This window comes from Alligator sinensis, unplaced genomic scaffold, assembly GCF_000455745.1.
Source record: "Alligator sinensis unplaced genomic scaffold, ASM45574v1 scaffold240_1, whole genome shotgun sequence".
Classification (NCBI taxonomy): Eukaryota; Metazoa; Chordata; order Crocodylia; family Alligatoridae; genus Alligator; species Alligator sinensis.
This window is the reverse complement of record NW_005841902.1, coordinates 2,311,390-2,337,811: the sequence shown is the minus strand read 5'-3', so window position 1 is coordinate 2,337,811 and position 26,422 is coordinate 2,311,390. Positions and strand designations below refer to the sequence as shown.

Below are 26,422 nucleotides of genomic sequence, written 5' to 3'. Positions count from 1 at the left end.
GCTCTTCCTGGACATGTGCCAGGATAATTCTTTCGAAAAGCTTCCCCAGGACCGAGGTAAGACTCATGGGCCTATAGTTTCCTGGGTCCTCCTTCCTCCCTTTTTTGAAGATGGGGACCACACTGGCCCTTTTCCACAGTCCTCCGGCACATCGCCCGAGCACCATGAGTGCTCACAGAGATGTGCCAGAGGTCCCGCAATAACCCCTGCTAGTTCCTTCAGCACTCTGGGGTGGAGATCATCAGGACCTGTGGATTTAAATACATCTGGTCCCTCCAGAAGTTCCCTGACAAGGTCCTCATTAACCCTAGGCCTGGGTGTGCCACCCACAGGGCCCTCGGGGGTGCCAGTGGGGGAGATATCCGGGTCCTTCCTCAGAAACACGTGCACACACTCCTGCTACACTCCACCATACATGTGTGTGTGCACGCACATGCACACACACATACACACAATATACAAGACAAAGATTTTATTTTGGAGTTATTGTACGCAAACACTAATCATGACAAAATATTTGTCGTAATAAAATTAAAATATGTTATAGTTGGTGTTTGACTTTTAGTGTATGATTTGGGTTTTTTGTGGTTCTAAGATGGCAACCCCCGCTCCCAAAAGGAGTATTTTCAGGGGGCAAGGGGAGGGACTTCTGGTGGCACAGGTCCAGGGTTAGGGGTGGAATTTCAAGTCCCAAGATGGCAACCAGGGGGCAGGGCAACTGTCAAGGGGCGGGGCTACCCATGCGGCCATTTAAAGTTCACAAAATCTTGTTAAGTGGCCCTCTACCTGAAATAACTGCCCGCCCCTGAGGTAGGAGAACAACAGCTTCCACTTTCCTATATTAATGAGGTCATTGAGCAGCTGCTGCAAGGACTCCCTCTCCAGTCTCCATGGACAGGAGGAAAAGGAGAGGAGAAAGACCTGCCTTATCTTCCTTCCTATGTTCCTGGGCAATGGATTTTTTGGGTAGTTTTATCTATGGAATCAGTGGTTTTAGTGGATATGAATGCGGGAAACTGGGGGGAAAATGTTGAAAAATGTCCTGAACTTTTGTTTTAGTAGAAGTTTAATGGAAGGAAGTGCCACAATTGGTGTCTCTGAATAATTATTTTGATTAGATAATTTTGGTAGGTAAGGGAAAAGGGATAACCATAATAGTCCTGCTTTCCACCCCCTCTTCTTTACTCTAGGCCCCAAAAATCTACTATAATTTTCTGATCTTGAGAGAGGTTCTGACCAGACCAGAGTACGTAGTGGGGAACCAAATAACACCGATCTCTTCCTTCAGTTTGGCTGAATGCTGTGACATGAATCTGACAGTCAGATATTGTTTTTTTTCCATAATGTGTCTTTTTCCTTCCCCACCTTATTTCTCTCCTCTTTTCTATATTCCCAGTTTTACCTCCTGACTAATTGAAGTCTTCTTTAACTGGCCAAGACAAATCCATCTTTTCAGAACTTTTGTAATGGAAAAGTCAGGATAAAAACTGTACTTGAACATGCCAGTAAAAGTTTGGCGGATTTTGAAGAAAGTGATAAGATTGTATAGTGTGCCTCTGGATTTTCCCAGGAACTAGCCTGCATTTAAGGACACAAAGGCTATTCTGTTGCTGTGAATCTCCTGTTTTTGTGTATATGTTTGTCTTATTTTGTCTAACAGCAAAACAGGATTGACCTTCAACAATCACCACCAGCTAAAGATCATCTGTCTTCTTTTTCCCCTTCAGGATATTTTATATTTAAAATTCTTAAAGATTTTTTCCACTGTAAAATCCCAAACAATTGAAGAGGAAGAGGAAAAAAGGAAACCAAAAAGCAAGTTTGACTAAATTCTTACATTTCAGATAATTAACTTGTTTTAATCCTTTTTTAGTGTATTTAGTAAAAGTTTGAAAGTGTTCTATAGTGGTTGTTATAATTGGATTTATCAACAGTGTCATGGCGAAAAACTCTGAAGCACAAGCAAATGTTAATGTTGCAAATGAAATTAAAGATGTTTTAACATTTCACGTATTGTTGGGCTTGAGTTACGTCCTGCCAATACAGCAGGACCTGTCAATGTTGACAAGAAACCACCGTAAGGACTTTAAAAAGAGGAGAAAAGTTAATACCCTGGCACCAGAGCACTAAAGGAGAGGTTGAAGATTCCAGTCTTTCCACTTCTGAACTCAAAACTTAAAACTGAAACCATGATGCCCCATAAGAAATGAACCATCACAGAGACTGGCAGCCTGCAGTTATGTATCTACATAGAGAAGAATTTTGTCAGCCAGAGAAAAGATTAATTGCTAGAGCTGGACTGGAAGAGTGGAAGTCTGCAACCTGATCAGAGGGTTAGAGGCTAGACAATGGAGCATCTAAGTAACACCAGTCAAGTGGAGTTACTGATTTGGAAAATGTCAGACTTGAGTAAAAGCCTGAGTTCATTGGAAAGAAAAATGGTTCATCATCACCCAGGGATACGACTCAATATTTGGGGAAACACCAAATAATGTAACAGAAATATTTATTGAGTGCTTCTACCTTTTTTGCATTAGTGTTGAAAATTCTACCATCTCTGTGTAGAAGGCAGGGCAGGGCAGCAACTGAGGACTAACTTGTTCAGAAGTGTGTAAGCTTTTGTAGATGACGGCCTAGCTCATTCATAGTAGGCTGACAAAGTTGGCTATCACCATATTTTATGCATATAGCATGTCCCCACATATAGTACGCACTGTGTGTTGGAAAGACAGCCTGAAGGAAAAAAAGAAAGATTGTATTTCCTCGTAGCTGAGTAGTAGCAGCTACCTGCTGCCAGCCCTGTGTGCTGGATAAACCTGCAGACCAACCCAGCACTGGCTGTAGCACACTGGCTCTGGGGCTGTGTGGCAGGGTTCAATCCTTTGCACCAGCTCTGCTGGGGCTGGCATGATCTGATCTGGGGCTGGGGCTGCCCAGTGAGGCCTGATCTAGCACTCTGGCTCTGCTAGGGCTGTGCATTGCCCAGGCACAACCCAGTTTGGCGTATTTGGGCTCATTGCGTGGCAAGGCCCAATTCAGCACACCAGGGCCCAATCTGGCATACCAGCTGTGCTGGGGCTGCACATTAGGTCTGACCCTGCATGCTGGCTCCAGGGTCATGCATTGCACCTGAGACCATGCACTGGCTCTGGAACACTGAGTCCAGCTGCAGACCAAATCTGTGACCTGTTCCAGTCAGCTGGGGGGCTCCCCATGGGCCTGGAAATATGTTGGTGGGCTGAAGGGGGACAGCAAGGGAATAGTGATGTTGTTAGCTGCTGTTGCTCCTAGAGCTGTGGCAATTAATGCTGCTACCGCTTCCCGCCCCCCAAATTTTGGGGCCTGTGGGGGAGCCCTTTTCCTTGCATATATTGCATACCCCAATTGTCCCCAGTTGGTTTAGAGGGCAAAGTTTCAGGTTATATGAGATAAAATATGGTACATTTTTTTAATATGTTCCTCTTCAAAGTGCCACCCTGCTTTACCTTTTTCCTGACTTCTGACTAACATGCTAACTATCTCTTTCTGTGTAGTAATGGATCAATACAGCATAAGCCACCTTTTAGGTAAGGGATGCAGCCATTTGAAATCTGACAAATGGTACTAGCTATTTGCCAGATCCCTTTGATTTTGCTGTTAAAAGCAGTATTTAAGCAGAGTGAGGCATGCTGGGTAATTCATGGGACTGATCTCAGGTATGTACACTTCCTTAAGGCTCGTTGTCTTGTTACTCAAAGGGCTTTGCTCTAATAGCAACCTCGAAACTGAAAAGAACTTCGGGGCTTCTGTTAGCACAGCACTGGGGGTCGCTGAGATGGGATTAAAGCAGTTACTGCCACCCCACATCAGGCGACTTTCTGACTGCCAAATGAGCCTGCTCTATGCATTATAGACTGTACCAGCTTTAAGATTCCTTGTGTTTCTAATACTCTCAAATGTTCTAGACACTGATTTCTTTTTTTCTTTCCTTATCAATGTTTAAAGTTCCTACCATCCAATTTATATTCATTACTATCAACTTCCTTTTCCTTTTATTTGCTCTGTATGTACATTTTATTTTGCCTACATATTTTCACTTCTCTGCTAAGCCAAATGTGTTTGTTTCTTTTAATTGGTATGGCCTTTTTCTTGATTATGGGATTGTGGCTTTTTTGAGCCTTACATGAACAGTTCTTAAATAGTTCCTAGTTACCATTAACATTTTCCTGGTTTAATTCTTCCTTCTGATTTGGCTCATAAATATGTTCAGCTTTTGAAATTTTTTTTTTAAAGCACTAGTTATAAATTATGGGTTTGGGCTTTATTTTGTTTTTTCAAAAACAAGTGCAATCAAGTAATTATCACATGTTGCTTAGCTACCACTAGTCTTTCGTTCTGTGATAAATTAGTTTTTCTCTCTCAAGTTGAGATCTATTAAAACATAATAAACCTCTGTAAGGAATGGAGTCATTATCCCCATTATGCAGATAGAAAGCTAGGTGTCAGCATAGATTAATAGAGATTTTTCAAAGTCACTAATGAGACTTGCTAATTTTCTGAGGAAAGGCACAAAGTCTGTGAATAAGCAGGCATTAGACCTGGTTTCTTGAGCTCAAGCCTCATTGCTCTATCCGTTAGACTAGCGGTGCCCAAACTTTTCGCCATGTAGGCCAGATGGGCATTGCCAGGTCCATCTGCAGGCTGGATCCAGCCCATAGATGGCTCGATTTAGTATGCAGGGCCAGTGTGGCAGAGGCCTAATTTGGTCATGGTAGGGAGGAAGGAGGGAGAAGGAGAAACAGTCGGGCCCCAATCCAGACACATGGCGTGGGAGATGAGGGCAGAACAACTTGGCCCTGAACTGAATGCATGCGGGTTGTGGGGGACACTGGGAGCAGCTGGGCCAAATCTGATTGTGCGGGGTTGGGCCTAGCCTTGATCCTGCCATGCAACAGTAGCCCAGGCAAAGGTTAATCCAGCTGTGTGGAGCTTCCACTGCTCCCTACTGTCAAATTTCCTGACTCAGGATCCCTGTGCCATGGCTCCAAGGATCAGATCTGCCCCGTGGGCCAGAGGTTGAGCACCCCTGCATTAGACTGTCCTCTCTGCATTCTCCATGCTTTTGATCCAAGGGGGGCATTTGTCTGTTAAGTTTTGAATTTATAATTCTGTTTTTGGGCTGCTAGTAACCTCAGGAAAAAAATGCTGTTTTCTTTTTGTAATTGAAAAAATACATGTATTTGTTACCCTTCCCATTCTTGAAAGCATCAGGAATGTTTTCACTCAAACTTTAAATATCTGGTCCTAGAAAATTTTATGCCTCCCATGTGGAAGCTTAAAGAAATTATAAGCAACAGAATGAAGCTTTTAGAATGAAATCACTGGGAAAATCTTCAACAATAGAAGGCATGGCTGGTACACTCTGGCCACGTCTACACAAGACACTGACTACGCAGTAGCTGGAGACTACTCTGCAGTAGCACCACATGGCAGAACCTGTGATGCAATGCTACTGCACAGTAGTCTTGGGGCTACTGCGCAGTCAGCGTCACAAGCCATTCAGCAGCACTACTGCACAGTAACTCAGGTTACTAGGCAATCATTTAGTACTTGCTTATATAAGTACTAAATGGCTGCACAGTAATGACTGTGCAGTCAATGTAGACACGGCCTCTGAATAGTATCCCTTTGACTGTCTCTGCTGTCAAATTTCTATAGCATTGTTTATGTTAGGAAAATGAACACATTTTCTCCATCTTTTTAACAGTTTGTTTAAAAGTATGTTTAGTTCTTTGGAAAAATGTCTAATTTGCCTTTTTAGAATTGGCTAGTACTAAATAGTACTAGTTCAGTCCAAGAGGACTTGTTATTTACCACCCAAGTTCAACAGAATATTTTTTCTGGCTGGAGTCAGTGGTGCCAGAAGCACTTTCTTATCTAGGAATGTTAAGTCATTAATCTGGCTGGCTGGTTTGGTTTACTGAAAGCAGTTGAGGTGAGCTCCTTAACTCATTTTCCAGTTCCCTATTCATCTGAGAGTTCATTTTAGTTCAGTAAGATTATAGTGAAGGATGCTTCATTAGTATGTGTGCTTGTCATGATCACTTTTCTAAGCATTAGTATTTTAAAGTGAAGGTTGAAATTAAATTTAATTCATGTTAGCAGCAGCAGTATTAATTTTTGGCAAGACAGAATTTGACACTCTCCAAAAAAAATAAACACTTGGTGATAAATTTTAAGGTGTGACCCCCCCACACAAGCCTTGGATTTGGTCAGCCAGGGTCCCAAGATCAGCTATACATCTTAGTATGCTTAGGTACTATAGACAGAGTACTCAAAGTGTGCTATTTACAGTGTACAAGGTTAGCTTTGATAAATGGTCTATGTAAATTCTAAAATTGTGCCCCTCACCCTGCTACTTAAATGTTTCCTTAGTTCTGAAGTGGATACATCAGATCTAATTCTCTCTGGCCCTCTCCGCCCCCATCCAGGGGAATAGGCATGTGTATAAGGACTTATTTTCTGGCATGTAAATTGCACCTGATGAAACTTTAGCTTTTTATGATTTTTTCTACCTCTGTGGCTTCAAATCAGAAATGACTTTTTAACAAAAACATTACTACACTTCCAAGTAACAAATAGAAAAATCACCTGCATGCTGATTACATAATGGTGTCTGGTCTTTCAAGTGAAATCAGTGTCATCATTGCTTTCTTTTTGTCAGTACATTTTTTGAAGAATAATACTGGTTAATGAGGGTGTAATGTTTTACTTTCTTCAGAAGACTTACAAGAAGGTGGTAGAAACAACACTTTTACTAGGACTAAGAGATGCACTTATGTGGTAAAGTGTTACAGATCTTACCTGTATGATGTTAAAATGACCTGTAAGATGACTTCTGTAATAATTCAATTCTATACATGAAAAATTATAAATTTCTTAAAATTTTCCATGTAGAGATTCAGATTATTGGAGGTTTCTCTTAAATTTGCACATCCCCCCACCCCCACTGCTATAACAGGAAAAACAGTGGCGGGGGCACAGGGCCAGATCTCTGCCCTTTGCACTCTCTGCCTTCCTTGCACCCCTGGTGCTTGCCCCTCTGTGCCCTGTACCTCCCTGTACCTGGCTGCAATCCCCTACTTCCCTTTGCTGCTTGCCTCCTGCCCCTTGCCTCCCTGCCCCATCCCCTATTCGCTGGCCTCACATACCTTTGGCTGTAGCTCTGTTCCTGCTTCAGGAGAGTCAGCAGTGGTGGCTTTGGCCCAGCCTTACCCTGCCTGGTGAGGCAGAAGTGGCAGTGGCAGCTAGAGCTGGAGGGGCCAGAGCCAGAGGAAAAGGTAAGTGGTGGAGGGGGCACAGGCTGTGCAGTCTCCCCCACAAGTCCCCCCACAACCCCACTGTGGGTCTCCCCTTGCACTCCCTCAGCTGTGTGCCTATTCCCCTGCTGCACAGTCCACCCTGGCCAGGAGTTGACAGCAGTTTAGCTCTGGTTCTAGCCACCGTATGCCCCAGGCTGGTAGTCAAATCTAAGATGAGGTTTTATCCCACATATTGATTTGGGGGCAGCTGGGGGGGGGGAGGAGGAGGGTGCGGAGAGCCTGATCCTGGATTAGAGTAAATAAGGTAAAATAAAGCTGAGCAATTTAAAGCAGACATCATATGATCGTGGGTAATCTGAAATGTTATGTCTGAAATGTTCCCATTAGCTACTTTTTCACCTCACCTTCCTCCTCCTCAGTATTTTTTTAGTCTGTTAAATGCCAACCTGATGATGATTTTGATTCCAAATTTTAAAAATAATGAATCTGTGGGCATAATATGTACTTGCACATATGATCAAAGATTAAATGATGAGAATCTTCAAATGCACATGTAGTTCCCTATTTTGAATACATTGCTACAAGTAGAATTTTGATCCTAGTTACCCAGGTGAAAATCAGTGTTCTCTCAATTATCTTTGTTTGCATTGTAGATCAGGATTAAATATTGGCTCGTACATATTGTGTATGTGCAACTTAAATTGTTAGAGTTAAAATTTTCAAAAATGTATACTTACCATAGTAAATACTTACTTTTTGTCTGCCTGTACTGAATTATTAAAGCCTAATTACTTTTCATTATCTTTATTGTGATATTATCCAAAATGTGTGAGATGCTGTGCAAATGAAAAGATCAAGTTAATTTCTGCTCCAAAAAACTTGCTCAACACAACGTAAAGATACTTGAGTTAGCTGGGGTACTGGGAACAATATAGGTGCATTGGCGCAGAGTTCTTCCTAGACACCAGAGCCATTTTATTAGATATCGGTGCTACTACAGTGAGACAGATTCTCAGACCTGTGTGAACCTAGCTGCCTTCTACTGAAACATGGGTTAATTAATTTCTTGTGGTCTGTTTGTCCAGGCATTTGAAAAACACTAAGGCCAGGGACAAAAGTTACACATAAACAGGTTTAAGTGGTCAGAAACTGGATTAAACCTGTAACAAAACAAAAGTTCAGTGCACATACATCAGGTTCAAAATGGCCGAAACTGGTTTAAGATAAATCTGGTTGAATGTAGTATGAGATGTGCTGGAGATGGAGCTAAGGGGACAGGAGAGGGACTATTTGGGCTGGTGTGACCAAAGAAAGCAGAGAACTACAAGTAGTTGATAAGGGGAGAGGAAGAGGGCATAATTCCTCTCAACTCTCCCAGGCCGTGGGGGAGGGTGAAGAGGCTGGGGAACCAGGCTGGTCCCCTGCCATCTGTAGGCACATCTACACATGCATTAACACACTTCTGTTAATGCTCATTAACTCTAGTACCTCCACTGTGAATTACTATATGTGCATTAAGTAAAGAGCATGGTTTTTATGAGACACTCTAATGTGCATTAAAATAGGCTAATATGCATTAAAGCTCATGTGTAGACATGCCCTGCGAGCACAGAGCGAAGCCCTGCAGGACCAGACAGAGGTAGGAGGTGTTGGCAAAGACCTGGCACTATCATCACATGTGTGTGCTGGAGATGGAGGAACAGGACAGGGTCACAGACAGCTTGAACTAATGTGACCAAAGAAAGCAGAGAATTACATTTAAATTATAAAGCAGAACTTATAGAAGGTGGGAGACTGGAATACCTAAGCAAGGACTTCCTGAATACCTGGCTGTAAGGAGACACTCTCCCTCAGGATTGCATAAGACTTACGCAAGGCTTTCTCTTGTCTTTTTGGTGTATTACATTCCATTTTAAGTTAGACTGCGCTGTGTGTTTTAAGTTAGACTGTGTTGTGTGTGCTCTCACTATGTTTTACTGGGCTGTATCTTAGCTTAGGCAAAGGTTTTTGGTCGTTCTGTCATGTGCATGAGGTTGTGAAGTGCTGTGTGTAATACGTGCTTGTGCCAGAGAAAGGACTATTTTTGTTCAAGCATTTATGAATTCATTGCCACTACCTTTTAGCCTCCCCCCCCCCAATCTGGCAGTGGCTGCCCCCCCTCCCTTGAGTGGGGGAGTGGGGCAGAAGCCTGTGAGAGACTGCCTCCCTTCCCACCACCCCCACAGACCCAGGCTGGAGTCCTGTGTGGGCCAAGGAGGGGATTTAAATCCCCACCCTTCAGTGTGCTAGCCCTGCCCCCTCCTCTGGAGCAGGGAGGAGGTGAGAGCCTTGGAGGGCTTCTGTCTTCTCTTCTCTTTGGCAGTGGCTGTCAGGCATGTTCTAGTTCCCCCTGGGCTTCTGGCTTGAGCCACTGCAGGCATGTGGCTGCATTTCCTGAATCAAAAGTGAATGTCTGTTTATTTGCTAATCAGTTCAATCTGCTCAGTTTAGACTAACCTGCAGAGACTGAATTGATTCAGCCTCAGGCTTTTTGACTGTCTATACTTAACCTAAGCCAATATTCTTTTTATCTCTCCTTAGGAAGGATGTTAAAAAAAGTTAGGGACAATATGGGGAGGAAAAACCCATACATTTGTGAGATAACTGGACTGAGTGAGGCTGATGAAATTGGCAGAATGGTGGGGCTGAACAGCGGAGAGAGAGAAGATAACTAAGGCTGTATACACATGTTCAAATGACCAGGGAAAATACTCTCTCTTTTTTTTTTGCTGGTAGAAAAACTGATCTAGGTACCCCTGATGAGATGTTCAAATGCTGAGCTTCTGCACAGCCAGGGGGCCATTATGCACATATCTCAGTGTACTCTGCAGGTTCTCTGGCCTGCCTTGTGACTTATGACAGCGATGCACTGGGCAGCCCTGATTGCCTGACCCACACTGCCTCGCAGGCTTTCTCTCTTTGCAGCACAACGTAGGGATTGTGAAGGGGCTCCCTGCTTGGCTAAATCAGTAAAGTCCAGCTCAAGTGACACATTGTCTTCCTGGACCCATGGGAAGTGGGGACTCTGTGAGCAAAGCACTCTAGGAAGCCAGAGTACTGTGTTGTGGCTTCTCTCAGAAGGTAAATGGACAGAAGTTTGGTCTCCTGGGAGAAACTCTTATGGGAGCCATTTAACTCTGGTTATTCCTGGGTTATTTTTCTCTGAGACCAGCCATTTTTTTGGCTTTGGGAGGACAGCCCTGAACATCTATGCATTCATCATATCTACTGGGAAAGCAAGGACTCTCCCAGTAAAAACTGAATATGTGTATATGGCCTTAGATATGTAGAAAGTGGCAGAGTAGTGTACACCCTTGAAAGGGAGGACAAGAGTAATGTGATGAAGAAGAACCAGTAGGTGTGTTCAAAGAAAGAGATGACATGGATGAATTGATGGACAAAGACAATGATTTTGACAGTTATATTTTATATAGATTAGAGAGAAAAGAGCATATTTACATTTATAACGTAATATAAAAGTGTTAATTTCAGTACCCTCAGAACTGCATCTGTGACGCTTGTAAATCAAGTAATACGCACAAAGAAATCGGAAGTGCTGTAGCAATAATGCTTAGGTAGTGGTACTTTCATTTGTATGTCCATTTTGGTAATACCCAAAGGTTTCGGTGAAAGATTGGGTAGTGGGTACATGCTCCCTGCCTTAAAGAGCTTACTTACTACTGCATTTTTCAGGTTAGCCTTGCAAAATGAAGACAACTGATTTATTATATTTCTGAAATTTACAAATCTTAGAAGTAAATCCTATCATGGGTTATGCATACAGTTTTTATTGACTTCCAGGTGAGCCCAGGATCCTTTGGCCTTGGCTACTGACACTCAGTTTATCAGAGTTGGTCGTTGTGGTTTTGAGAGCTCTTTATGATATATTGCACTCACTAAGAGTCGGGGGTAAGAGAACTCAGTACCTTGCAAGTCCATTATCATGATCCAGATGCTGTCTTGACGACAGATGGTGAATGTTGACAGTAAGTTTGAGTTTTTGGGTTTTGGGGTTTTTTTTGTATTTTACAGTTATTTATATAGCCTATAGAAGGTTGGGGATATATTAAAAAAAAAACAAGTTAGCATGAAAATGCCTTTCCAATTAACCAAACTAAACAAATCCTAATTACTTAGCCATTATACTGCTACCATTCTGGTAAATCTGAAATCCTCCTGAGAATATGTGTTGTCACATCACTTCATTTGTATTAGTTCTCATTTTTCCTTCCAGATGGCGTATTCATGATTCATGGAGCTTTTGGTGGGTGCTGAAACACCACTCTACTTTTAATATTGTTTCCTTTTTGTTACCCTCCTTCCTCTCAACAAAGTAAAAATCAGAGTGAAAGTTTTAATTTGAAGAAATCAGGCCTATGATGCAGAGGACTGTCAAATGAATGCAAGGAACATGCAGTGTTTACAAACAGAATGAATAGCTTCAGATAAGATTTATATCTCCCCTGTCTGGATTTGGTTGAGCTCCTTCTGTTGCTTCCATTTTTGGTTTTTTTCCAAATGAAGTGTGATTGCCAGGTAACTTTAGAAGTGTGTGACAGACACAGGCTTTAAATCTGGTGAAACATACAGATGGTGAATCATAGACTGTGGGTCAGGGGTTTGAACCACATTTTTTTACAGAAAGCATGGAAAGAAAGACAAATGAAAAGGAAGGAAAGAGGAAATGAATATAGGCTGGATATTATCCAAATAGAGCATTTGGAACACCAGCTGAGAAGTGATAAAGAATAGATCTTTCACCACAATGAGTCGTTTTTGTTCTGACTGTCTATTCTTGCCCCATTTTTCAAAATATGTGTTTTGGTTGGTTTGTAGCACCAGCATTCGTAGTAACACATTCTTTATCAGGAAAAAGACTGTTATATCATAGACCTCTACCATTTATCGTTGTACTGTTTTTGGATTGACCATTAAAGAATAATGTCACTCCTTTAGCCACCAGCACAGCCAGCACTATGACTTACAACATTTTTCTTAATGGTGTACTGAATTGGTTGGCACTTTATTTATTATATTCCTCTGTAATAAGAACTTGGATGTTGTAGAATTTTACAGTGCTCTCCAGGTACTTCATGACACACTTGTTGCATCTGATTGTGACTCTTTCATCTTGTTTTATCTTAATGCAACTTTTGTTCTTATTTATCTCTATTTCCTCTTTGAGAACCTCTAGTAAGATTCTAGACTCTATTTTTAGTTCTTTTTATTCCCTCTTTCTATTTCTACCTTTTTAGCTTCTCTCCTTTCGATCACCCTATGCCCCCTTTCCTTCATTGTTGTATATCCAAAGTCTCTCTCCTTCATCCGTTGTATAATCCACTAGTGGCGTCAGCCTCTGCAAAACAATTTTTCTCATAAATCATCATCAGGTTTCTCCAATTCTCATATTTTCCACTCTTGACATTGGCATTTCTTTGCTACCATGACTTTTACTGGCATGGGTAAGTGGATTCTTGAAAAAAAACCCCAATGACAGCTTTTCAGATTGTACAATTAAAAATTGTACTTTGGATTTGACTTGGATGGTCCTATGGCCCTCCAAAGTTAAGTCACTTCAGATAAAGCAATTGGGAAATGTTGGAGAGCTTGTGGGAAGAGTGTTAGCTGTGTTGTTAGATGGTGTTACCTACGTTCGGTGTCATTGGTGGTGATGCACAAGCAAGTCATTCAAGCCAGGAAAGGGTTTTGTGGATGGAACTTTGGACTCAGGACTTAATTTTGTTTTAATTTTTTCCTTTGATTGGGGCTGGATTGAGATCTTTAGAGAATCAGATCCTCTACACAGAATTTGTACAGTGTGGAGAGTACAAACTTTCATATAACTTTTGAATGGGCCTCAACCTGTAACTTGGAACATCTGCTTTTCAGGTGAAGAATGTAGTTCACCGGGCCTCATCAGGTGTTGGCTTTTCTTCTGAGATGGACAAAGCAGGTATTAATGTCAGTTGTTGTACTGATTTTGATCATTTTGAGGCTTGTTCCAAGAAACTGTGTTGAGACCACCAGAGTGATGATACAGGTCACCAAATATCCATCAGACAGTAACTTCTGACAGGTTAGAATTAAAACAAGGAGCTAGGAGACAAATGATTCTCAGTAACTTGATACCAATCTCGGGAACCATCCGGCGTCTTTCTTCCTATGCCTCTAAACTTTTAGTTAGTTCTTATTATTTTCCAAACTGATTTCACATCTCATTTCCCAAGACATAACCATTCAAAGCACTGTCTAAACAACTTTGTACATAGAGTAAAATTAGTCTGGTTCATAGGCTGCCTTTTCTAACGTGAAATAGTGCTGCATTTTACATGGGGGAAAGTGCAGCAGCGAAGGGTTTAATTTCCTTAACACAGTTTATAAATGGAGGATCCGCTGAATTTTTGTCACCGTGCAGGGAGCTTTCTTACCACATTCACGCCGTGGTGCCAATCCATGCTTTGTGTAAGTCTATGCACTCCAGTGAAGTTAGAGTAAGGATAATTCTGGCTGAGTTTCTGCATACAGGAGATTCAAAATATAAACACAGGTGGCTGCTCTGGCATGGTTGACGGCTTCTGTTTAAATATTGAATATATCAGAATGGGAAGACTTCCAGGAATAGTAGAAGTGCTGTGCTCTCATTACTACTTAATAACTTAAAACAAAAAATCCAGCTGGCTTTCTCCTTATTTTACTCTCAGCTTGCTCTTTTAATCTCTCTTTCACTACTTTATTCCTTCGTGTTTTTTCCCTTTGTTTCTCAGGATTTCTTTGACGGCCCAAATTAAACTTCAGTTTCCCCATCAGAGTGATTAGTTAGACCAGGAGTTGGCAACCTGTGGACTGTGGGCCAGATCCAGCCTGCAAAACCTTTGAATCCAGCCTACAGATGTGGGGTTTTGGCAGCATTTGGTGGTGCAGAGTACCTTTTGCAGGCACTCTTCCCATGTCACTGCAGGGAGATGTGCAGGCTGTGTGGATGCTTTCCCTGTGTGGTCAGCGAAACAAGCAACATCGGCAGCAGGATCTTAGCTCCTGCCCACCCTCCTGCAACCTGGGGTGGGTCATTCTGGCCTACAGCGGAAAAAGGTTGTCTACCCCTCAACCAGACCATTCTCTCTGTGCCAGCTGGTCCATTAGCTTTCTCAGCAAAACTCTGATGCTCTTGTTACATTTGTGGTGATGTGTTATGGGACTGTACAAGGGAAACTCAGTCTCATGACCTCAGCAGCAAGAGTCTGTAATCTCTCTGAAGAGATGCCATCTTGTGCCGAAAGCCAGCTAACATCACTTTCATTTGGCATAAATTCTGTGCTGTTTGAGGCTTTCAGAATAATTAATCCAGGCTGTTTGGTTGGCGTCAAAGTTCTGAAGTTTATATGCTGATTAGTTATATTTGCTGCTGAATCCACTGCTGAGCTCTGATTACAACCTTCAGTAGGCTGCCGCTGCTTCTTGGCTATGGATGCAGAAGTCATTTCTCAGCACTGTCACCATCAGACATTGGCAGCTCTTTACCCATTTTGCAAAAGAACTTCCTCTGTTTGGCTCCTTTACACTGTGTATCCCTTCTAGCCAATTTTAAAATCAATATAGTATGGTATAATGTTCCCTTTCTTTACAGTTTTATAGCTTTTTGCTTCTTGGATTGGGTAGGAATGTGTTGAGGTATCTTACTGTACCTTCCACAAAAAGTTTTCTGTTCTTTGTTACCTGTCCTCAGAGTTTTCTGTCAGTGGTATTAAAGGTATTGACTTGGTGTTTCTTTTAGAGAATTTTTCTTGTGTTGAAGTTTGCTTTCTCATGTTGCCATCTTTTTTAATATGTGGATTTTTTCAAGTTTCTTAGTGACATAAAAATGCATCCATTTTATATGCACCTGGTCCAAAAATGGTCTGCTGTCATCTGCACATCATCTGTTTTCTTTCCCTTAATATAGGTGAGTAAAACTAGTAGGTGCTTATCACTGTTATTGATGAGCCCTACTGGGTCACAAAACTGTTGCAAACAGCCTGGGACATACTGGTTTGCAAGTCGACTCACAACTTTTTGGGTGACATCATAGAAAATGCTAGATCCAAGGCCCATGAAAAAAAATCTGATCCTTTACAAATTATTTCTTGGCCGTCTATTCTTTTTTGCTTCTGAGCATGCTGTCCCCTTCTTTTCTGTCGTTGTGGAATAGATACAGATTTGTTGCTATGCTTTGGCTTCAGGCTGGAAAGCTATTGATGCTGAACAAGTCATATCACAGTGGCCTAGGTCTTGAAATAAATACAGGAAGCTGAGATGCTGAGACAGTAAATGTTCAGAAGCTTGTGCTGTAAGATCAACCCAGCAAGGTATTGATGCTACACATGTTGAGGCCACTGAACTAGATAAACATTTGCTGCTGAATTAAGCAATTCCCCAAGTGTGTCTCCTAACATCACTTAAGATAGAGATGTTGAACAAGTTACATCACTGAGGCTTGCATATTGACATCAAATGTGCAAGCTAACTGTTAAACCAATGAGCTTGCAAAGATCTAAGCTGAGCTAGTATGTTAGAGACCTACCTCATGATATCAGACCAGCATGCCAGAGATGCTAAACCAATAATTTCACAAGAGCTGGTATACTCATAAATACCTTTCAGATTTCTTGGGAAGGACAGCAAAGAAAAGTGAGAAAATCCAGTGAAAAATTGGCAAAGGAGTGATTTTTGAACTCTTATGCTGTCTGCATCAATTCATATTCATCAAACCAGCATGAAAATTCAAATGTTGCTCATAGTTTATATTGAATGGTTTGCTTTTTGTCATGACAAATAAAAATAAAAAATCTGATTATTACAAAAAAGGAATGAACATTTCTGACTCAACCGTAATTATAAAGTGGTGATCAGAATATGAAAATCACAAAGGCTTCAAGATCAGTCCTGCAAGCAACAGGTTCTGAAGAAGTCATGTCACAGAAGTGTACCATGTCACAGAAGTATACCACACAGAAGCAGTACCATGCTGAGTCCTTCAAATCAGCCAAGCAGGACACCAGTATTGAGTCGAAGATCTCATGGAACCTGTTCCATAACATCATCCTAATAAGTTCTATTTAGAATAGAACCAGGACCTTCTGGAGCCCTGAACCCTAGGAGGTGTCACACACACCACAACGAATCATTAGGAAAGTTCACAGAAGCCAGTTGCTTGACATAAGCCAAGACATGTTGACCTCTTGAGATGGGTGTTTTCCCAGACATGCTAAACTTGAAATCTTATATAGGCCTGTGCCAGGACATAGTACTAGAGGCTAGAATGCTGAATAACAGGGGCCGTCAGCCCAGCTGCTAGAAGGGATGAGAGTTACCATAAGGTAATTCAGAAATGCTAGCTGTCACAGATGCCTGTAGACTGACAGCAGACCAGTATGCCAAAGTGAATATCTTCATGGTAGACCCTTGTGATCAGCAAACTATTGAGTTGGAACTGCTGAGCCAGAAGCTTCTAAGTTTTTCACATCAGCCTTTATTACCTGATAGTTGGACTACAGCAATGCAGTGTACCTGGGCCTGAAGTCTTGGTGATTAGGAAACTCTAGGTACAGCAGGTACTATAGTATATCGCTTCCACAATACAGGTTTCTGCAGGTTCATCAAGCTTGGTTTATGCTCTCCAGATTAATCTCCCCTGGAATTTTGAATCAAGTTCTAAGTCTCCATCCTTATATTCAAAGTGTTTCATGGCTGGGCATGGGACATCTAAAACGTCACCTAAAACTTTGAGTTGAAAGCCAAAGTCAATAACTGTTCTTTCAGCACAACAGAACTCTCCGCAAGAAAGAAGAGTCTGCAAGAGAATTGTCTTAGTGGTTGTACAGGACTGTGGAATGAACTTCCCTAGGAACTATGGGCCATCAGAAACCTTATCACCTTTTGTTCAAGGAGCAAAACATATTTATTTTATGTTGTCTATTTTGTAATAAATACCTACTAATGTATATAGCTATTGAAAGCAGCCCTCCCCCCCTGCAAAAATAAGACACACCACTGTACATGCTTTCTCTCCCTAGAGCAGCAGTGGGCAACCTTTATGCCAGGCATTTCACAAATTAGTCCTGCACTCTCCCCAAATGCTACTCTGATTCCTTTCCCTTACCTGATTTGCTGCTGAGCTGCTGCCCTTTCTGCCACTGTTTTGCCTGTCTGGTCTCCAGTCTGCCACGTGTCACTCACAGGTACTGCCTGTGCCACTATGGCACCCAGTGCAGATTGGCCAACCCTGCCCTAGAGAGAGGATCAAAAACAAATGACCTTGGACACATCTTAGTAACATAGTATGATGGACTTCTGCAAGATGCTTAGATGACCATGGTACGTACACTAGTGAAAGTGCAGATGAACTCTACTTCACTCTGATTCAGTTCCCCCAGTCACGCAAGTAAAACCAAGCATAAAATTTGCCCCATAAAACTTGGCTGCCCACACAGATGTTTTATTTAGATTGGGAGATTTTAAGGAGCCTTTTCAGAAGTTTATATTGTTGTATGTTTATATTAATTAAAGCCATTCTGTTCAATCATTGGTTTTTGTTTATACATTGTTAATGCAGATTTCCAGAAGTAATTTATTTAAACATGGAAGGGTCATTAGGAGGAAAGTTTTCAGGGGCAATACATCCCATAATAGTATTTTCATAAAGAAATATAATTCATAAAACATTTAAATGTGTTAACGTTTTATAACATTTTTAAGCTGGGAATTTTTATTTCTTTATTCTGCACAGAGGTTTTTTTAAATTCAGTTGTTCAGATAATTTGAATAGGTGTCTACCAAAATAACTGTACAGTGTATTTCTCCTGAGGTGTGTTAGCATTACTTGCACAAAGACTATGGACCAGAAGCAAATAGAATGTCCCTGTTTTCTTTATTGTCCACTGATTCATTTGATCTGTTTTTCATATCACCATATATCATGTTCTGTTAAAATGTTTAAAATGGTTGGACATGCAATCTTATTGTACACTCTTAGAAAAAAGGATAAATGATATACATATTATTATATTATATATACTTTTATTGTTCATTTTATTATTTTAGTGAGAGCTGTAAAAAACTACTACTACTACTGTATATTCTTTCTTTTGCACAACCATCTTCTAAAATTATTTATATGTATTTTATTGGCTTTCCATTCCTTATCAGTTGCTGCTTCTAGTATTGAACCTCTGTTGTCTTTCTGTGACTTCATTAAACTTATTTTCAGTAATGCTGCAGTCAGTATGGAAAGTTTCTTGGATAGTTTGATATAGGGCTTGTTACTTGCATAACAGGGCATAAAATAAGAGTTCTTTAATAGAAAAGAATAAAATTGAAAATTTCAATAAGTGACTTTTTTGGAGAATCTTATAGGTTTGCCGTAGACAATGGTATAACTTTAAAAATACTAAATTTAGTTAACATGGAGTACAACAGTGCAGTGATGTGGTTGTTATTTTTGTAATAGTGAAAATTGCCATCAGGTATAAATTAATATGTGTAGTAGTAATAATAAAGTAAGTTATTACCCATATTGCCTATTCTCTACCAAAATATACAGCAAAGTAGAAGTTTGTTATTACTTTGGTATTACTCTTCCATGCACCTTAAAGTAATTTGTCTTAAAAGTATTTCTTGAATTAAATTAAAATGGGGGTAAGCTAAGTTGCAACATTTCAAAGAAAGTAGAAAAGAAACTGTTTCAAACAACTTTTCAATGTGTACAGGATTTGTAACTTTTTGTAGAACAGAATGAATTTTTTCTTTTTTTTATTTAAATACTTCCCAAATGTTTAACTTTTAAGGGGCAAGCTGTGAGTTCTTTCAGCATTTAGCTAATTAACTTCAAAAGATCTTACAGCTCATATGGAGGAACTTTTTAATTAAGGTGCCCTGTGTAAGTCAACTGAAACGCTATATTTGTCTGTCACATTTGTATTAGAAATTGCTTCTTAATACATTGCTTAAACAGGTTGAAATCAGAAACAATTGTTTGTTTACATCTTGAAGAGGAGAGCTATGCTTTACTTGCATTTCTTTTCTTTCATATATTTTGTATCTTGAATGTGACCCCATATCAAAATGATGGAAGAAGTCGTTCTCTTAATATGCGACAGCTGCATTTGCTTATAGAATCTTATTTGTAGGATGTTGCAGTAATTTGACCTAAACTGGACAGATGTTCAAACTCCTATATAAAAACATTTTCTAAACAGTCTAGCCTACTGCTAGACAAGAATGCCAAACATGTCAAAACTCAACTACTTCTCAATAATAACCACCTTGAAAGCAGAAAAAAGGCTTGTTAGTATTGTGAGGTGATCCAGAAGTAGTTTTGTTATTCTGTTTCAGATTTTCTGCATGTACAATTAAGATTATGTATAAATAATGTTACCATGACCATAGTGCTTTAAAAACTTTGCAAGCTGTGAGAACAGCTTTTTCCCCCCTTTTTGTGATTTATTGCCTATTATGAATTTGAGCATAGTTTATGTATGAGTGAAATAGGTTGGCGTGAATAGCTTAGTGAAATACAGACAGCATTAATGCTTCAACTGTGTTAAATGAAGCAAATTTTTGGCATTCTTATAGGTCAGTACATTGATGTTCACACCATTCCTGTCTCTATTTACAATTCACTCACTACTAAAATATCTAAACTCTACATGCAGGTTTGTTCTATGATGGGTATGCTTTCTCATGTTGCCCTCCTTGAGTATGTTCTATGCTGAGTTGCTTATTCTTCCTGGTGGCTGCATCCTCCATGTTTATGTCTGGGTAATATATTTGCCTTAGAAAAGGACACAATTCTATCTTTACCTTTCATTTTTCACACAACATGTAAAATATTTGGTGACTTGTCTGATAAATTCAATGAGAGTTGAAGCATTTGGGCAGGATTTGGGAATTAGCTTATTGAAAATATTGTTACCTTATAATCATCTCTGCTAAAGCCTGATCCCATTATACTGCTCAGCGCTCTCAACTTCCACTAACTTTAACAGGTCTAAGAACTGGGCTTAGAACTTTCCAGGAAGTGCTCAGCATTACTTGGATCACTACTCTTTGTTTTCTGCAAACAAGGAAATTTGATATACCATGACCAGCCTGGGAAACTTTGATTTGGGGGTACAACATGTTCTGCTCTCTTGAATCACATGCATAAATCCTATTAACATTAATGGGCATCGCATGTTCACAGAAAGGAAAAAATAGCCATTTGCCTGTGATTTACACAAGCTCTGTGATGTTATATTTAAAGCCTTCTGGGCTGTATTCTGGCTTCAGATTTTCTTCACAGGGTTCCTATTGACGTCAGTGGAAGGTTTGCTTTCATATCTGGACAACATGGTCATTTGCTTTAACTACATAACATATGGATTGGTGTTTAGATACCAAGATTATGGGAGCCAGAGAAATACCTAAATAGAAAAACATAGATTGCCATAAATATGTATGGGGCTTTATGTAAAAGCAATTTTTATTGCAGTGGCTGCAAATGCAAGGCATTTTCAGTATACTGATTTTAGTCCTTAAAATTGAAAGCTATCATTAAACGTTGTTTAATCCAAATCAGTTTGCAGGTTGAGATTTTATTTGGATAAAAATTACCCATAAAACAAAAATTAACCAAGTCTCAACTGATATTTGGATGTGCTGGAAAGCTTGCCTCATACTCTATATCCTTTGCATACCCAGACGTAATCAAGCACAAATTATCTAGATCTGAATGTAATACCATTGTCCTATAATCTTGTTGTGAAGGTAATGATCTAATATCATATAAAAATGGTTATATTACATTAGGGGGGTTTTTTAGCCTGCTAGTTTGTTTCTTTTCATTTTTTTATTAGATTTTCTTCCTACCATTCTGAGTTGATAAGAAAATAAATCCTTCCTGTTTTTAAACTGTTATCATACAGATTTTTTTTCTGTTATTGAATTGGCTAAAAATGTCAGAGGCTCTCAACATTTTATTCAGTCACATTCTCAAGCCATGTTAGCCTTTCATATTTTTCTTGCTACTTCTGCTGTACTTGTTGTTTTTAACATACCACATTACATTGCCATAGGCTAGGGACAGAAGTTACACACAAACTGGTTTAGGTGATTGGAAGCTGGTTTAACGTCCAACAGAACAGAAGTTCAGTGCACATAAACCACTTTCAAAATGGCTAAAACCGGTTTAAGATGAACCTGTTTGAATGTAGTATCAGACTTAACTGATTGAGATTAAACTGGTTTATGGAACTTCTACCCCAGATCCCTTCCTGGTTCAAGTTAACTCACAGTTCCCCAGCATCCCAGGATGCTTTGCAGCCTTCGGCTATGCTGCCTGCTCCAGTGGAGCAGGGACTGTCTCGCTCCTCTGCTCTTTAGCCTGATTGCTGCCTATGTCCATCAGTCAATGGCAGGCGGGGGGAGGGGAACAGACTCCTAGCCCCTTTCCCAGCCAGGGTCACAGAGCAAGTGGAGGGAGGGAAATCCCCTGTGGTGGGGGCTTTTCAGACCCTGGCAGCCCTCTCCCCTTCCCAGTCCCCCTTCCGGCCGCTGATTGCTTCAGCGGCTGCCACAGAGGGAGGGAAGAGGAATCCTCTGGGCTGGGTGCTGCAGACCCTGCCTTAAGGGGCTTCCCCCCATCCCAGCCTAGGGTCCCCCAGCCCAGGGCAGCCCCTGGGGAGCTGAAGGGAATTCTTCCCCTCCCAAAACTTGCCTTAGCCCCTGTGAGTCTCAGACAGCTTCAGAGAGTAGAGGGAAATTCTCCTGCTCCTCCACACTTGGTTTTGCCTTAGCTGATGTGAGTCTAACACAAAACTAATGCAGGGGAGCAGAGGAATGTCCCTCTGCTCCCTGTGCTATCCCTGGGACTGCCAGCAGCTAAAGCAAGTTGTGGAGCAGAAGAATTCCCCTCAGCTCCTTGGGGCTGCCCAGGGTTGGGGGACCCTGGGCTGGGGTGGGAGGAAGCCCCCCAAGGCAGGGGCTACCCAGTGCCCCCATGATGGGCTGCATGGGCTGGTACCTGGCCCGAAGACTTCTCCTCCCTTGCTGCTGTGTCAGAGGCTGACGCAGTCAGCTGCTGGGAAGAGAGGAGTAGGGGAATTCACCTTAGCTCCCTAGGGCTGCCTTGGCTCGGGACCCCAGGCTAGGGAAAACCTCTTGAGGGGGTGGCTTCCCAAGATGGGCCAGCATCCAGACAGGGGGCTCTTTAACCCCCTGTGGGGGGACAGCAGGGATTTGGGGACACTTGGCTGGGCTGGCAGTGGCCAGCCGGCTGGGAGATGTGCTGTAGCACCCCTCGCCTACTGGCCTGCCTCAATTCAGGCCTCCCGCTGCCTTTCCCAATTGAAAACTGAATGTCAGTTCAGTTGGTTACATAGAGGAAGCTGCCTAGTTTGAATCGATTCAGCTTCAGGCTTGTTGACTGTCTGTACTTTGCCATAAAGCTCAGAGCAGTCACAATTATGTACAGTTATGCTGCAATTAAAATGATTTTTCATCTGAAGATGAATAACACAGATTCACTAGTGTGTATGTAAAAGTACTCATATGCAACCTGAAGATTTCTGTGAAATACCTCTGGTGTATGTTGCATGCAGGTAAGAGCCACACACATTATATGTGTGTTGCAGTTTGCGACAGATGGATAAAATCCAAGAACCATGTTGACTGCTTTATGCTGCCTGAGAGTGTAGGGTGGAGCTATTCTTAGTTGGGGATTCAGAAAAGGATAAACGGGTGGCATGTGATTTTTTTTTTAATGCTTGTTTTAATGGGTATTATATAAAAATCTGTAAGGATCTGCCTGTGTATATTAATTTATGGCAAATTTTTCAATTGATATAAATGGGTGCAGCATCAGATTGTGGAAACATGACAGGATGATTGAGCTGGTCCAGTTATTTTCTAATGTAGCTTTCTAGGGGCACTCTTCTGAATAAGTAAAAATAGAGAGAAATAAGGAATATAGTTGTGCTAGAAGTATAGTCCTATACTTGAATATTGGATCTCAAATATAGGAAGTTCTTGGTTCCAAGACTGCTTAATTTCAGTTTGCTTTAGGCAAGCTCTCAGGACAAGGTTAAACTGAGAATTGCTGGTTTTCCAACCACTTTTTTACATTGCATATTTTCCATCTAAGTTTATTGAGCACTGATCTGGTGGTGTTGAAGCTGCTTTTTGTTCATGGTGACTACATCATCTGTGTTGATACTATTTATTTATAAATCATTTCAGGATGTCACAGCCACCATGAAAGATACCTGCCAAAGATACTGTTTTTAGACCGACAGCCATCTATGAGAATTCTTTCATTCTTATTTTATAGACAGGATTGGAAATAAGGGAGGTGGAGTTCATGTCTTCATGGTACTTAGGTTGTTACCTTTTTAGAGTTCAGGTCAGAGCAACTTGTGGTTTTTTTTAGAACATTGTGGGTTTTTCCACTAAGGATGTCCATTGTGGGTGTGCACACATTTCATATGTTTGAGCTTTTTGCCTAACGCATGCCACCTGCTCTACTTTTTTGCTTCCTAGTGAAGGCAGAAAAGGTGCTTCTCACTCCTTCAGTTCCTCCTCCAACTGCCATCTGGCTGGAGACAAAGCATTTTACTGTGCTCCCAGACTGCAGTTTCTGTTACTTTTTGCGGCTGCTATTAGCATAGTTAAAGTTGTTCTTTCCTGTTTATTGCCCACTGGTGTCTTTTTCTTTGAAAAAAAGATGTTTTTTATGAAAAGTAACTACAAATATGTAGGTCCCATTGTTTTGTGTGATACTTGTAAGTCTCCTTGATTTGTAGATGAACTGCAGAATCTGACTAGTATACACATGCGGATGTCCTACTTTGAATTTGAATAATTGTAGCATTGGAGGTCCTGTGACATAGCTGTGAAGTAGGGCTGTGCGAAATTTCACCGGGTTTTTCGTTTTGAAGCTGTTTTGATGCATTTCGAGCTCGAAAAAGTGAAATCGAAATGAAACAAAAGGCTTCAAAACGAAACAAGGGCACTTGTAATGTTTTGAAAGTTTCTAAACATTTTGAGTTTTGAAGCTGGGTTTACTTGGCTTCAGTGCTGGTCCCAGGCAGCAGCAGCAGCCTCCTGTCATCCAGCATGCAGATCTGGGGGCTTGCAGCCCCGGGAGAGTTGTGGGACTGTGCCGGACTCCTCCTGGGGGTGTGAGCCCCCAGATCCATGCGCTGAATGACAGGAGGCTGCTGCTGCCGCCTAGGACTGGCAGCAGCAGCAGTCTTCCCCAGTACTGGCCGTTGGCTGCGCCTAGTGCTGGTCCCAGGTGGCAGCCTGAGCCTCCATTCATCTGGTGCAGATCCGAGGGCTCGCACCCCCGGGAGGAGTCTGGCACAGCCCGGCAGCCCTCTCTGGGGTGCGAGCCCCCAGATCTGTGCCCTGATGAGAGGAAGCTCGGCCCGCTTGCCTCCCTGCTCAGCTATAGCCCCCTGTGCGGCCCCTGCCTGACTCCATTCCCCACCTCGCCCCGCGTTCAGCCCCCACCTGGCTCCAGGCCCCCTTGCACTTCCCGCCTGGCTGCATACCCCACATATGCTCTCTGCCTGGCTCCACCCCCCTATAGTTTACCAGCAACAGCAGCTGTGCTCTTGGCCCCCTGCATGGTGAGGGGGCAGCATGGCTCAGTCCCAGCCACCAGGTATCCACTGCCTCTGCCATAGCATAGCTTGCTGCTGCTGCCTGGCTCGGCATGGTGCAGCACAGGGCTGTGTGCTTTTGGGCAGCTCCGGGCTGTCACCTGGGGCTGAACGCTGCTCATGGGGACTTTCTTGGTGAAAGTTCCAGCGAGTAAAGTTGTATTTATCAGCTTTGAGATCTGTGTCATTCATGTCAAGATTTTTTCTGTCAGTTCCTTTGCTAAATGATCATGTGAGGGAACTGAAGGGAGTCTTGGAAATATTTTGTCTTTCCAAGTTAGCAGTAAGATGATGACATTCAACTCTTTTTCTTTTTTCATCACACTACAGTCTTTCTGTTTTTCTCCTAGGTTGATTTAGGGGGTTGGGTGAGGTCCAGTTGGCTGAAACTCAGTGCAGTCAAGTCAGAGGTGCTACTTATAGAAAGAGAAAGCTTCTGGAGAAATTGGTAGGGATTTACTTGCTCCTTCTGGTGAGTGGCTTATTTATTGTAACATGCCTAGTTTTGGAAGGGCTATTTTTGAGGATAACTTGGAATCTTTGTGTAGTGCAGGGTATGGCATCCCACTTATTGTATTTTCTTGCATGTAACTTACACCTATGCCCCAAAACCAGCTTGGAGAACATAAGGTGTGCATTATATGTGAGAAAAAAACCTCCTAATGGGTCTGGAAATTTGGTGAGGGGGAATGATAGCAGATCCAGGATCCATGGCAGTTAACACGGCTGCCACTCCCTCTCTGCCCTGCTCTCTGTTGCCAAATTTTTGGACCCATTGGGATACCCCCTCCCCAAACACATGCCTGATTGGGCTGGCTGAACCGAGTGCACCAGGTCTGACCCTGCAAATGTCCATGGACCTGGCATGACTGGATCAGGTCCTAGCACACAGCTTCAGAGCTGGTGTATACCCCACAGTCCCAGCACACAGTCACCCAGACTCCCATCCCTGGAGTGCAGGCCTCCAGTCCCCCAGCCTCCCTGGTGTGCAGTCCTCCAGTCCTTGTGCTCAACTCAACCCACCAGCCCCCCATCCTCCATGCATGGCTCCTGCTGTGGAGACCCAGCCCTCAAATACTTACCTGTACTTTAAGGTGAGAGCTTTTATTCCTTCTTGGGGACTTCTTAAAATGGTGCATGTTCTTTTTGAGCATGTGTTATATGGGAGAACACATGGTATTTAGTAATGATCTCTCCTGTGTGCTCTTTATTTTGCTTTAGGGTAGTAATACCAGTCGCATCGCAGTTCAACTTGTTAATGTTAATCTGTAAAGTCATAAAAAGACTGGGATATGGCTGCCTGAAATATTTTGTCCCTTTATAGTCCTTTCCAACACTGGAAATCATCTGAAATGTTCAGATAAACAGTCTGTATGCTGTACTTCACTAGACTCAAGGCCTAAGAAC

The 26,422-nt window shown here is 41.9% G+C and overlaps 1 protein-coding gene across 19 annotated transcripts in view; it reads left to right on the top strand.

Moving 5' to 3' along the window:
- The window catches only part of CUNH9orf3 (chromosome unknown C9orf3 homolog), a 307,749-nt gene that overhangs the window by 62,906 nt on the left and 218,421 nt on the right, over positions 1–26,422 (top strand). The window lies entirely within an intron of this gene.